Source organism: Heloderma suspectum, chromosome 2 (genome assembly GCF_057233095.1).
Source record: "Heloderma suspectum isolate Gila_16-S chromosome 2, 16-S_ref, whole genome shotgun sequence".
Classification (NCBI taxonomy): Eukaryota; Metazoa; Chordata; class Lepidosauria; order Squamata; family Helodermatidae; genus Heloderma; species Heloderma suspectum.
Genome location: NC_139459.1, coordinates 192,965,053 through 192,979,844, shown reverse-complemented (window position 1 = coordinate 192,979,844; position 14,792 = coordinate 192,965,053). Strand labels below are relative to the sequence as shown.

General features: G+C 45.4%; 1 protein-coding gene across 3 annotated transcripts in view; it reads left to right on the top strand.

Annotated features, from left to right (window-relative positions):
* The first annotated feature begins 14,615 nt into the window (after positions 1–14,615).
* TIMELESS (timeless circadian regulator) overlaps positions 14,616–14,792 on the top strand; it is a 66,182-nt gene continuing 66,005 nt past the window's right edge. For 2 of the 3 annotated variants that reach the window (XM_084837112.1, XM_084837108.1), the window contains exon 1: positions 14,645–14,730. The gene's annotated coding sequence lies outside the window, so the exon portion shown is untranslated. Of the gene's footprint in view, positions 14,731–14,792 lie in introns of all 3 variants that reach the window. The other variant, XM_084837109.1, reaches the window with a different exon arrangement.

The following is a 14,792-nucleotide window of genomic DNA, read 5'->3' as shown; positions in this document are numbered from 1 at the left end:
AATAATTCTGCCTGATCTTCTCCTTTTAATTCCTGCAAAACTCCAAAGTTGCCTCTGTGTGTGTAATTACACGTGTGGAGTCCTTGCCAGTTAGGTGCTGGGGGTGTGTGTGTAAAGGAAGACTTTGGACATCAGCATCTGTATTCCCTTGACATCTCTCCAATTACGTCCCCTGCTGCATCTCACTGCTCTACAGACTGCTCATGAGTTGTGTTCTGCTGCTAACTTTGCTGGAGGAGGTTTGTCCAAAGTGCAGGACTGAAAGACCAAATCCAACTCCTTCATGCTTTGTCACTGGCCTCTTTCATCTTCCCTCTGATCCTAATAATCTGGCCCCAGCTCCATCTCTGTGGGCTATGTGAGCATGATATAAAGGCTTAGCTCAAGAGGGTTTGAGGACTGGATGGTGGGGAGCAGTGGTAAAAAGGACATATGCCCCTTTCCTTTCCACTCCCAGTGCACAGCTTCCTCGGAAGAGGAGGAGGAGTTGTGTACAGGTAACCAACTAATGGTGATGGAAAGGGTGAAGGGAAGAGAACCTGTTTCCATGTGGCAGAGTGAGTGTATTTGCATGCATGCATATGAGCGTAAATGTGCCCATGTGCAAAAGAATTGCTGGGGAAGGGAGCAAGGCCAACATCCGCACATCAACATGGCCAGCTGCTGATGCCTGCCTTGGGACATCCTGAAAAATAATACTTTTCCTGGCCCAGGATTCTGAGCGGCATGAGGTAGCTGGCTCTAGCCGCCATTTTAATTTTCCACAGTGCCCCTGATGTTTTATCACTCTGGGGCATTGTGGGACATTAAAATGGCGATTTGATGACCCAGCCACCTGGCACTGCTGCTGCCACTGCTGCCAGCTTCTGCCACCAAGTAAGCCTAACCAGGTCCACTGATGGAGAAGCAGGCCCATGACTGCGCATTTTGCCCAGGGCCCCCTCAGACCTGGAGCTGACCCTGGGGAAGAGGGAATCATGCATAGGTAAAGGCCTGAGCTTCACCCAGGGACCATTTTAAAACTGACATGTGGCCTCAGCCAGAAAAGAAAAGTGTTCCAAGTGCTTGATGTATTGACTGGAGTTAGGAATTAAAACACCAGTGGCTCTAACTCAACTGGGATGATTACAGCAGGAGCCAGAGTGATCCTGGGATATAAAATTCCTGAGCTCAGCAATAAACTATTTTTAATTTCTAAAGTTTACACCCAGCACATGCAATGCCAGTCAGCATTCCCAGGGAGGTTTACAAACAAAACAAAAGTAGAGGCTCACAAAATAATGATGAAAGTTAAGAGCAGGGTTCACTGTTTAGGAACTGGAAGATAAGACTGGTGGAGATAGCGCTTCTATCTGGCAGGTAAGTGTAGTATTTGGAGCTCAAATCCACTCCTGGATTTTATTTCCTTCTTTTCTGTGCAACCTCAATGATAGATTGGTGGAAGTATCCAGGGCCAAGCTTATGTTGTGTGGGGCCATAGGCCCAGGACTTGTGAGGCCTCCCCCCCCCCTCCCGCGCTCCCCACCCCACATGACTTGGCCGGAGGTTCAGTGAAACTGAGTAGGGCTGGTGTCAGGCTTGAGTGGGCCCTGGTCATAGTGCTGCCATCCCAAAAGTGCCACTGCCACACTAGGCATGCATATTTGGGGAGTGATTGATAGCTCCATGGCTGACCCTATCTGCCATTGCTGCTAGTGGTGGCAGACACTAGCAGGCAGCAAAGCCAGGTAGGGGGTCCGATGGTGGCAAGGCTGCAGGCAGGGTAGAATCATAGAATAGTGATAGAATAGTAGGATCGGAAGGGGCCTATAAGACCATCAAGTCCAACCCTGATTTCAGCCCTGGCGGGGATGCTGGTGCTGGGCCTGGTGCTGATGCCAGCCCTAGGCTTTCTGTGGCAGGCAGCTGGGGCTGGCCATTTCCCACTGTTTTAAATTGCCCACAATGCCCTGGCGTGATGCTACATTGGGAATTTGGGGCATTGTGGGGAATTTAAAATGGCAGCCGGGGACCCACCAGTGTGTATATATGTGGGGGAGGTGGGGACACCTTGCCAAAGAACCCTTGAACAGTGAGGCAGCATTAAAACCAAGCCAAGTTCCTGGGAAACGAATAGTTCCTCAACCCTTATTAAAGGTATGTATTTACAGGTTTAATCCTGCCTTTTCATCCGATGGTGCTGTTTCATTTCCCTCACACTGTCTCTAATAATCTGGCCCAGTGCTCCAGATTTTAGGCATCTTTTAGGCAGACCTAAACCTTCCAGCTTCTTTTCAACAGACATATTTGAATTTGGCCTAATGTGAAATGAAACTATCCTATTTCCTTCCCCTTCCTATGGTGAATTGTTGGCTCAAGTGGGGGGGGGGGGGCTCGGGGAGGGAGGCAGCAGTTGAGGGCAGGGCTGAGGAGCAGCAACTTGTCTTAATACCATACAAAGAGTTCATTGCTGAGGTGGTATTTGAACCAGGACCATCCAAGCTCCTACTCTCAGCCACTACATTGCATAAAATCCATGAGCTGCATCTAGCCCACCACCATGTCTCCTCTGACACCCCCCTCCACTGCTGCTTCCACGTGGCTACTCAAGTCAGCCATTCCAGGTGTGGGCAAAAGGCATTCTGCAGGCCGTATGTTGCCTACTTCTGGTTCTAAGTAACACCGATCGTCCTGGGATCATTGATCTCCAAGCCATGACGGAGGGAGGGCTCTCCACCATGTACTCTGCCATCGCTCTACCTAGCACTGAGGCTTGATCCTTGAGGGCAAACCTTGAGTGGGTGGCAGACCTGACCAATTGGCTGCAAGGCAGACATGATGTTGAGGAAGCCACATCCATTCCACCTCTCTCCTGTCAGCTAGTTGGTGCGAGCTCTTTTAAACTGCAAGGCCTGAGGCAGCTGTCTGCATTGAGGCTCAGGCTCGTTCCAGAAATCCAGATCCAGAGGTAGCTTGTGAAGCTCTGGAGGCCAGAACTTCATGCTGCTACCTCAGGCTCCTCCACACTCAGCAGTGTGTGACATCATTTCACATCCCTTTCTCCGTCTACTACAGAGACTGCATGGGAATGGCTATTTTCACCTTGCCTTGCTTCAGGTATCCCCTAGGGCAGCCTTCCCCAATCTGCCCCCTCCCCAGATGTGTTGGTTTGCAACTTCCATCATCCCCAGCCAGCATGGCTGGTTGACTACATGGCTGTCTACAGCCAGACCTGTTTAACTTCAGCAAGGATGCCTAATCCTTTACTTTTACATAAGAACTGATCAAAACTCTGCAAAGTGTGGGGAACTCATGGGATCTGTCTGCTCTTTGTGGCAGGCAGAATTGTCTACCTGCTCCAAAGCTGAGCAAAACGTGCAACTTCCCTCCCACTCTCCTGAGTCCTCTAGCATGTTCAGAGGACCTGGCGGGGATGATTTCTTACACCATGCCAGTCTCCCCTCCCCAAGTTCTCTAGCATGCTCCCAGGTAAGTGTGTACAGCGGGGGTGGGCAACTTGTTGCTCTCCAGATGTTTTTGCCTACAACTTCCATCATCCCTCACCATTGGCTATGCTGGCTAGGGCTGATAGGAGTTGCAAGCCAAAACATCTGGAGGGCCACAAGTTGCCCACCCCTGGTGTATAGGATTGCAGCCATGAAACTTCCATGTTCAGAGAGGCAGCATATCTCTGCATGCCAGCTTTTTTTTGGAGGGAATGCAGGGTGCTGTCTTTATGCTCTGCTTTGTAGGCTTCGCAGAAGCTTCTGGCTGATGTATGTTGAAAACATAATGCTGGACTAGATGGACCCTTTGTCTGATCCAGCAGGTTTCTTCTCACCTTATGGGACTAGATGGAGCTCTTTATCTCTAAGGGGGAGACAATACGCAAGACAGATTGGTCTGTCTACGAGGTAGACAATTCCAAAAGGAACTGTGCTGTATGAAGCCTGTACTGGAAGGTTTGAGGGAAAGACCTACTGGAGTGAGAGCTGGTGACTGATGATTTCAAAAAAGAAAAGGGGGAGCAGGAATGGTGAGCAGTGGGGTTGCAGATGTTTCCCTCTGAAGTGATGTTTGGAGCATGCTTATGTTTTATGCAGTGTTGATATATCTAGGGGTAGATCCTTTTTTTCAGATATACTGGTGTGAATTGATTTTAGTGTCTCTCTCTACCACAACTGCTATAGTATAAACTGGTGTGAATTCACATCCCATCAATGGAGTCAACCTGGAGTCAATCCATTGAGGTCCATGGGATTATATTGATCATCAGTCCACATGGGTTATAAACCAACATCAACAGGATGAAATCACATGATTACAGAACCTCTCCATTACAATAGATTCACTTCATTAGGGTCAATAGAGGTACATCTATTGAATCTGGAGTCACTTGACAGCAAAAAGGGGCTGCAACTGGTGCCAATGGAACTGAAACCGGCGTCACTGAGATGAAGCCAGTGGTAAAACAAGACCAGTGACCTCTCCTCCAAAACCAACAGGTTGACACTAAAGGCAATGGAATGACACCAGAGATCACCCCATTCGCTTTCCTGGATTTACATTGAAATCAAAAACTGACCTATCCAGATTATTTGCTGTGCATGAGATGCCAATAATTTATTTGTTGTTCCTAGCTTTTATATTTTCCTGCTGGATGGCAGCAGGATGAGTCATATTTTTCAATGAACAGATTAACTTTCTCTTTCACAGGTATAAAGAACTTCTTTAGTTTTGTGTTGGAATTGATTGATTGATTTAATTGAAAGCTGTAATTTATTTTTGGTAATAGCTCTGCATCAGGGAACTCTAGCAACTTGACGTGATTACAAGGATGCTTTTACAGCAAGGATGAAATAGGCTTCAAGATGCATAGTACATGAAAGAAAAAGAACTCTGGGTTGTATGTACTCAGGCCTCAGCCACAGAAGTCCCTACCTGTCCAAGGAATAAATGCCACTTGCCTATTGGACTTTTCGATACAGAGATTTAGGCTGCAGTACTAAACACACTTGGGGGCAAGCCCCACTGAACATAGTGGAACTCACTTCCAAAATAAACATGCATTAGATTGCACTATTAGAGATATATAGGGCACGGAAAAGGAAGGCTGTGCAATCCTATCAGAGTTACCTGGGAATGAGCCCCACTGAGTTCATTGGGGCTGTTTGCACAACATGACAGCTCACTGTGGGTTATTCAACCCACGGTGAGGCTGTGGTGCACGTGGGTACCATTTTGAATATGCAACTCCCGCTTGGGGGTTGTGTCATGTGAACCCGGCAAGCATGGGTTATGTGAGGGTTAAACAATGGTCTGTTTTAGGGTAATGTGAGGGTGGTTTAATCCTAGCATAACCTGCGCTCACCAGGTTCACATGACAAAACAACCTCCAAGCAGGGTTTGCATATTCAAAATGGCGCCTGCAGGTGCTGCAGCTCATCCAAACCTGGTCAATGGGACTTTCTTCTGGGTAGACATATATAGCATTGTGCTGCAAGTCCGTCAATGGCTATGTGCCACCTCTAGATTTCAGAGGCAGTATGCTTCACAGTAGCAGTTGCAAGAGCTAGAGAGGATTCTTGCCTTCATATCCTGCTTGTGGGCTTCCCAGAGCTTTTGGGTTGGCCACTGTATGTTCTGCTAAATGAGCTTTTGGTCTTATCCAGCAGGGCTCTTCATAATATTTAGGATGGGAAAGTCAGTCTTTTTCTAGCTTCAGAAGTGGAGTCAAGATCAATTTTTACAATTGATGTGAAGTTTATGTCTCAGTCTGCACTGTGTGAATGTTGATAATAAGATGTGAAAGGGAGCCACAATAAATTGAGTATACATTCATGTCAAGGTAGGTTTTTCATTTGCTTGAAACACTTAAGCAATGCAAAACATGAAACATTGGTTCCAACTCTGAGACTGAGCAACCCAGTCTGTAAAATGTTGACTGGGTAAAAACAGCTAACACTTTGACAAGAAGCATCAGCTTTTCCTTTCTTCTACATCCAAGTAGAAACTCTTCGAAACACTGCCATCAGTCTATTGTATTGTGACTTGAGATGGTTTCCCGGGCTGCATAATTCCTGAAATTAAGGATTAAAAAGCAATAACCAAAGGAATGGGAAAGGTGTGCTTTTCTCAGTGTTCTGCTTTCCATATTATTTCAAAGGCACCCAAAGTCTTTGCTTATTGGCATTGCAAAGTTCCATCCACCTCCGTGTGTCTCATGTCTGGAGAACAGGCCAAAGACAGGATGTCCCTTACAGGTATGCATGAGCAGTATCCTCATGTTTACCACCATGCTGCTGCTGCTCTGGAAGTTGCCCTTTCCTACTTCAGTCATGTGCATTTCAACAGTTGCTGATGAGAGGGCTGTAAAATAGCTGATTGTACCATTTAAAAGTCACGCCATGCGTGTGATTAGGAAAAGATGCCAGATGCTGGAGAAGTTAACAACAGCAGGGCAAAACCCTGTTGCTGCTTAATCACTGTGCCACAGAGATTAAGCATCGGTTTCTCTGTGCCATCCACAGCCTCTCTTCTCATGGATGCAACCCCAATGAGTTATCCCATTTTAGTGGTGTAGTTGTGAATGCATTTCATTTTGTTTGGTTCTTTTGGAAGCCCACATCAGTTTTCAAGAGCTAGGACAGAGGTGGGGAATGTGTCCCTTCAGATATTGTTGGACTGCAACTCCTATCAGGCCTAGCCAGCAGAAGCAATGGTTAAGGATTATGGGAGTTACAGTTCAACAACATCTGGACAGCCACAGATTCCCCAACCTTGAGCTAGAGCTCCTCCTGCCCACTACTGCCATGAAATGCCCAAGAGAACAATAGCATGTACTTACTTTAAATTGGTTAAACTATTATTCTGCCCCCCCAAAAGTGGCTGTAGATCCATCGTTCTCCTGTCCCCAAAGTAATTGTAGGTCTTTGAGGTAGATTATCAACCTCCAAATCACAGTTCTCTGTAGCCTCACAAAACTTCAATTTCTAGGATCTGCTGGAGGAAGCCATGGCTAGAAAACTGGTTTTTGTTTGTGGTATACCTATTTGCCCCGAGACAGCTTGACTGAAGCACAAACACTCATTATGCCTGTATAGCAAATGTCTCTAATTCCTGCAACTGTTTTCCTTTGGTTCCTTTCCCAGATTTATCATGACAACTTAATGAATAAAGCCCCATCTTCCCTATTTCTTACCTGCTTATTTAATCACGGGATAATCAAGTTTTCAGCATCAAATATCATCTTGTAAATGTATGATTCACAAGGGTGGCAACTACTTTGCATTTTTTAAAAATGTACATATTTTTAAAGTGGCATGCTTCCAGAGAATGCTATTGTGAGAGCAGATTGACTGTGTACCTTCAACTCTGCCTGGTATGACATTTACAGCCCAATTCTATGCATAATTACTTGGAAAAGTTCCACTGAGTTCAGTGGGATTTACTCCCAAATAAGAATGCATAGGTTTGCACTGTCCAATTGGGCCTGGTGCTGGGTCATATTTGGGGGGGCATTCCCTTTTGATTCATAGGCATGCATTCAGAGGCACACAGAGATAGGCACACAGGCATCCTCCATCTTGCAAATCCCACTTTATAGGAGTCATATTCGGTGAAGTGGCTGTGCAGTATATAGAGGGATACAAGTGAACCCCCAGTGGTGGGAGTGGGGCTGTCATTGGGGTTTGAATCACTTCTAGTTTTTTCTCCTCTCCACCAAATAGTGTATCTGGCCCAGAAAAATCCTGATTGCAGCCCTGGGCAGACTACTGATGTTTTTTTTTTGCTTTTAAACACTTATATAACAGAGTGAGAGAGTCAGTGTGTTACACTTATACCCTGCTCTTCTTCCAGCATTTAAAGCACGTCAAATGAATGTGCATGGGGGACAGTGGGAGCGCAACAGGTCCTGCTATTCACCTATATGAATATTTGAAAGGGTGCCTGTCTCAATATGTTGTTGTTCAGTCATCAAGTTGTGTCCGACTCTTTGTGACCCCATGAACCATAGCACGCCAGGCCTTCCTGTCCTCCACTCTCTCCCGGAGCGTGCTCAAGTTCATGTCTCAATATGTACCTATCCATAAATTACGATCTTTAGTGGAGGGTTTTTTGTGGGTGCCACCCCATCTGAGATAAGGCAGGTGGTCAGAAAGAGGGCCTACTTGGTGGTGGCAGCTAGGGATGCTGGAGTAATTCAAGACAGACTAAAATGAGCTTGGATTTCTAAGAATCTGACCTGTGGAATCCGCTGCGGAGCAACCCCTCAGGCCGTGCGGAGTCCGTGGACTTTCGGATGATTTTTTTTTACTTTCCTGAAATTTACGCATATAAATTCATAGGAAAATACGTAAGTTTCTGCTGAGGAAATGTTAAATGGAATGCAGGACAATATGCTAAATGTTATGTACTAAGATAAATTATGTAAATATTTATGTAATTATTTGCATATTTTTCCACATGAAGAAAAAAAACGCATCTGTCTGTGGACAGACAATGGAACAAAAGGCACCTGACAATCTGCGAAACACAGACGGAGCAGATTTTACACAGTCGGTACATCCCTAGCGGCAGCCCAGTTGTGGAATACTCTCTCCAGAGAGGTTTGCCTGGTGCCCAGTTTATTTGACCTCTTGAAGCTAGACAAGTAGCTTTTTATTTTTTAAAGCTTTTTAGATACAGTTTTAATCCTGTGACCCTTTTTATGCCACTTTCATGGTTTTGTGGCTTTTAGTTTACTATGTTTTCTGTATTTTCATTTTATCTTTTTTGTAAACCTATGGAATATGATGGAAGGGAAGTATAACAAGATTTAAAATAACAACAACAACAACAATAAAAACATGCATGTCTGAACAGTCTATTCACTGTAAAAGCAGGGTTCCCAATTCTGTGGATAAGTCTATGCATGTAGTTTGTACATGTGTAGGAACTGTACAGATACGTGTAACTGAGGGGCCATACTCCCCCTGCCCAACACACATTCATTATATGTCAGCAAAAGGCTACAGTCCTCCATCCAAGCAGACTTGTTTAGCTTCAGTGATAGAAGTGTTTTATGTCCCTTCAGACCATTCTCTAAGGCTGTGTACAGACCCACTTCCCCTGTCCTGTGATGAAGAAACAGCTGCCCAGTTATGAAGTGCAGCTGTGGACTCCTTTCCCCTGTTACTACTGCAAACTGCTTCCACCCTCTGGCAATGCCACTGGGGAAATGGTTAGGGGAGCTACTAGGCATACAACAACTCCACAGTGTATTCCATTGCTGTTATCGTCACACTGTCCGAGGAAAGGGGCTGACGACAAGGCAGAGCAGATTACAACAATCCTGCAATGTAGTCTGGTGTTTTATCCCCTGCATGCTCGTGGAAGGTTACAGCTAGAGCTGAGACAAAATGGTTTAGGCTGCTTCCAGACAAGGCTTTTATGATGACATCGACTTGCCTCATTCGCAGCATTTCTCAGGGTGGTGGTGGTGTGCAGACAACATCACTGATCAGCTTAACTTCAGCAAAATGGAGGGCTTTAAATTGAATCCTGCGGGGAAGGGAGATGTAAAGTTGGGGGGTAACAGTGGACGTAGGCTCATGCACCACAACAGAGAGAACAGCTGTAATAGCGCCCAATAATAGTCTTCAGACATATGTAGGAAGAAAGCCAGACTATGAAGCACATGGTCTTCGATGTCTATATATTAATGCCCAGAGTATGGGAAACAAACAGAACGAACTTGAACTCTTAATACAGGAGGGAAATTATGACTTGATAGGTATAACTGAGACTTGGTGGGATGACTCTCATGACTGGAATATAACTTGTTCAAAAAGAACAGGAGGAACAGAAAGGGAGGTGGTGTTGCACTGTATGTGAAAAATACATATCTCTGCACAGAAATACAGGAGGATGAGCTTGGTAGCCCCATCGAGAGCATCTGGATCAAAATAAATGGAGCAAAGAATAAAAGGAACCTGGTGGTCGGAGTCTACTACCGGCCACCCAATCAAAGAGAAGACGAGGATGAAACTTTTGAAAAACAAATAGCCAATGTTTTAAGGAAGCATGATGTAGTAGTAATGGGGTACTTCAGTTACCCCGATATTTGTTGGGAGATAAATTCTGCAAAACATGGCCCCTCCAGGAAATTCCTGACTTGTGTGGCGGATAACTTCCTCCTACAGAAAGTACAGGAAGGAACTGGAGGATCGGCTATCCTTGACTTGATCCTAACCAACAGAGATGACTTAGTGGATCAAGTAGCAGTTACAGGAACTCTGGGGGAAAGCGACCATGTTGTACTTGAGTTCTTGGTTCTAAGGGAAGCAAAAGCCGAGTGTAGTCAAATGCGTATCCTGGATTTTAGGAAAGCTGATTTTAATAAACTCAGAACAATGATCAGTAAGGTCCCATGGCAAGTGACTCTAACGAGAAAAGGAGTCCAAGATGGGTGGGAGCTTTTAAATAAGGAAATTCTCAAGGCACAATTACAAACCATTCCAACAAGAAGAAAAGGTGGAAGACAACAGAAGAAGCCAATGTGGCTTCACAAAAAGCTTAGAGATGACCTGAAAACAAAAAAGGACACATATAGGAAGTGGAAAGAAGGCCAAGTAACAAAGGAAGAGTCCAGGCAGGTAGCACAGAATTGCAGGGATGGCATCAGGAACGCTAAAGCTGAGAATGAGCTGAGGTTAGTGAGGGATGCTAAAAACAACAAAATGGCTTTCTTCAGCTACGTGCATAGTAGAAGACAGAGGAAAGAAATGGTTGTTCAGCTATTAAATAAGGATGGTAAAATGATAACAGATGACAAAGAACAGGCAGAGGTGCTCAATTCCTACTTTGGCTCAGTCTTCTCCCCAAAGAGGATCTATGACCCCCCTTGGCAAAGGCGAAGTATAGGCTGAAGGGGCAGGATTGCAGCTTGAGATCAATAGGCATATGGTGAAGGAACACCTAATTACTTTGAATGAGTTCAAATCTCTAGGGCCAGATGAGCTGTACCCTAGAGTAATAAAGGAACTGGCAGAAGAACTCTCAGAACCACTGTCTATTCTCTTTGAGAAATCATGGAGGACAGGTGAAGTGCCAGATGACTGGAAGAGGGCTAACGTTGTCCCTATCTTCAAAAAGCGTACAAAGGAAGAACCTGGAAACTACAGACCAGTCAGTCTGACATCAATCCCTGGGAAATTTCTGGAGCAGATGATAAAGCAATCCATCTGTAAGCACCTTGAAAACAATGCAGTGATGACTCGAAGCCAACATGGATTTGTCAAGAACAAATCCTGCCAGACGAATCTGATCTCATTTTTTGATCAGGTCACCTCCCTTGTGGACCGTGGGAATGCCATAGACATCATATACCTCGACTTCAGCAAAGCTTTCGACAAAGTGCCCCATGATATCCTGATGAACTAACTAGCTCAAAGTGGGCTAGATGAAACAACGATCCGGTGGATCCACAGTTGGCTACAGAATCGGACTCAAAGAGTGCTTATCAATGGGACCTTCTCAAACTGGGGAGAGGTAACAAGTGGGGTACCGCGGGGCTCAGTCCTGGGCCCAGTGCTCTTCAACATTTTTATTAATGACTTGGAGGAGGAGGTGCAGGGAATGCTGATCAAATTTGCAGATGACACAAAATTGGGCGGGATAGCTAATACTTTGGAAGACAGAAACAAAATTCAAAGTGATCTGGATGGACTGGAGCGCTGGGCAGAAAACAACAGAATGACATTTAATGAGGATAAATGCCAAGTTCTGCACCTAGGAAAAAGAAACTAAATGCACAGTTATAAGATGGGGGATACGTGGCTCAACAACACTACAAGCGAGAAGGATCTTGGAATTGTTGTCGATCGCAAGCTGAATATGAGCCAACAATGTGATGTGGCTGCAAAAAAGGCAAATGCTCTTTTGGGCTGCATTAATAGAAGCATAGCTTCCAAATCCCGGGAAGTACTAGTTCCCCTCTACTCAGCACTGGTCAGGCCTCATCTGGAGTACTGTGTCCAGTTCTGGGCACCACACTTTAAGAAGGATGCAGACAAACTGGAGAGGATTCAGAGGAGGGCAGCAAAGATTATCAGGGGACTGGAAACAAAGCCCTGTGAGGAGAGACTGAAAGAACTGGGCATGTTTAGCCTTGAGAAGAGAAGACTGAGGGGAGATATGATAGCGCTCTTCAAGTACTTGAAAGGTTGTCACAGAGAGGAAGGCCAGGATCTCTTCTTGATCATCCCAGAGTGCAGGACACGGAATAATGGGCTCAAGTGACAGGAAGCCAGATTCCGGCTGAACATCAGGAAACACTTCCCGACTGTTAGAGCAATACGACAATGGAACCAATTCCCTAGGGAGGTGGAGGGCTCTCCCACACTGGAGGCGTTCAAGACGAGGCTGGACAGCCATCTGTCAGGGATGCTCTGACTTGGATTCCTGCATTGAGCAGGTGGTTGGACTTGATGGCCTTGTAGGCCCCTTCCAACCCTACTATTCTATGATTCTATGAAATGGCCACATCCTGTGCCCTTAGGCCAGCTTTCTTCAACCTGGTATCCTCCAGATGTGTTGGACTGCAACTCTTATTATTCCCAGCCAGCATGACCTGGCTGTCCAATACATTTGGTGGGCACCAGGTTGAGTAAGGCTGTCTCAGATTATATCCTGGGGCCTTCTGTTGACTTGAATCAACTGGGACTGTTTTAACTTCCCAAGTTTAAGACAATGAATTTATATCAAACCAATGAAAGGCACACTCTGCAGCACAATAAAATTTGAAAATAATGTCAGCTTCTAGAATGTCAACTTTAATTGTACACTGTTGACTGGTGCAACAAATAACAAATGGCCAGAAACAAAAGATCCCCTTCCAGCAATAATATTTACATTGTAATATAAATATTTCATCCAATTTATCTGGACTTTCAGAAATCTTGTACACCTCGCCAAAAGGGTTTTCCATACCAAATATTGAGAGGACAACCGATCTGAAGTACAATCAAAACTTTGTGCTTTATAACAAAGGAATGATGAAAAGGGTCACATCTTAACTATATGGTCCCATCAGTAGCTCCCAATTATAGCAGCTGCTGGTAAAAAAATAAAAGCCCAAACAAACAAAAACACAATTGATTCTCATACGGATAACCCTGCTACACAGCTTGCGACCTGGGTACCTGCTGGAACGCCCATTCTCACGTTAAACTAGTCTCGTGTGGAGATAATCAATGAAGCCTCTCTCCTGGGGCCCCCCCGCCACATGATGTGGGGCAAACATTGAAGTAGAGCCTTTTTAGTGGTGGTGTGTCACTTCTGGAACTCTCTCCCCATGGAGACCTGGCAGTTTATTATATACTGGGGGACAGAAAACCATTTTGTTCTCCCAGGCCTTTCAAGCTCTGAGCTTTGAATCTGTTGTATATGTTGCTTTTAATTACTGGGTTTTATTGTGATTTGATTGTATCTTATTGTAATAGTTTTATCGCGATGTGTATTTCACTGTGAATCGCCCTAGAAACCATTTGGCTGATAGGCAGTATATGCAGCTCTATAAAACAAGCAACAAACGCTGAATTAGAAGAACGACGGGGGCTCCCGGGATTATTTGGAATGCCTTTCCGCATGCCCCTCCCTACTTAGTTAAAAAAAATGGTTGCGCTCTATCGTTGCAGCTGCGCATAGAAGAGAAGGCAGGGGTAGGACTAAAATTAAGGGAGTAACCTCTGCATCTTCAGACAAAAAAGGCCTACAACTCCCAGCATGCCCCGGTAACGAGTCTAACGATGCATAGAATTTCGCCTTAAAAGGGCAATGCCAGGCTCGAGCTGCGGACACGAGATAAAATGATGTATTGACTATACTCCTATACATATTTACTCAGAGAAGTAAATCCCATTGAATTCAGTGCTGCTTACTTCCAGGTAAATGGATTTATGACTGCAGCGGCAGCCCGAACGTGTACCCCTCCCCCTTCCCTCTGAAAGCCGCCATTTGGGGACCAAGAACACAATGTGAATAAAGCAGCCATTCGTACCCATAGAGATAGAAAAGTTAGAGTAACGCAAGCTCTGGATGCTTGGAAATGTCTGTGGAGCTCCGTTAAAAGTAAACGCATCAAGCGTCTGCAAACAATTCCACTCTTATCGGCCTGGGAATCGTTGCCCGCGTATGGCCGAGTGCAACTGGTCTTTGATTTGGTGGCCAGTTTACAGCATTTGGGATTCCCGCTGATGTGTAACGTCATCCACTCCAGATTTATTCACCCTTTAGTGAGTGGAACGACCCAGCTATCACCGGTTCCTATAATATTATGTATTACTATTATGATGTCTCCCCGCGCCCCCAACCATCTAGTCAAGTATTCAGCATTAGTCTTTTACACCTCAGAGAGAGAGTGACTTCCTCCAGCCGGATTAGCGGTCGACAGACGTCGAACTCTACCCGTGGGACTTACTTCCGAGTATCAGGCTTCACTGCTGCAATCTTGTGCACGCTTACTTGGGAGTAAGCCTTACTGAACTCAGTGGACTGACTTCAGAGTAAACATGCGAAGGCCCGGGCTTTACTGTGGATATAGGCTGTGGTTGCTGGCCCTTTTAAGGAGCTAGGGAGAATTTGAGCGCCATTTCGAGTTTGGGAGGCGGGAATCAATTCAGCTCCTATACTAAAGCAGTGTGTTATTCTGCCTGCTCCTAAATGAGGGCGGGAATAATGTCGATACAGATGGAGAGGCTCGTGGAGTGGGTAAATATGTATGGATGAGGTGTGGGAGAGGGCGAGTGTTTAAGGCTGCAGTCCTACGCGCA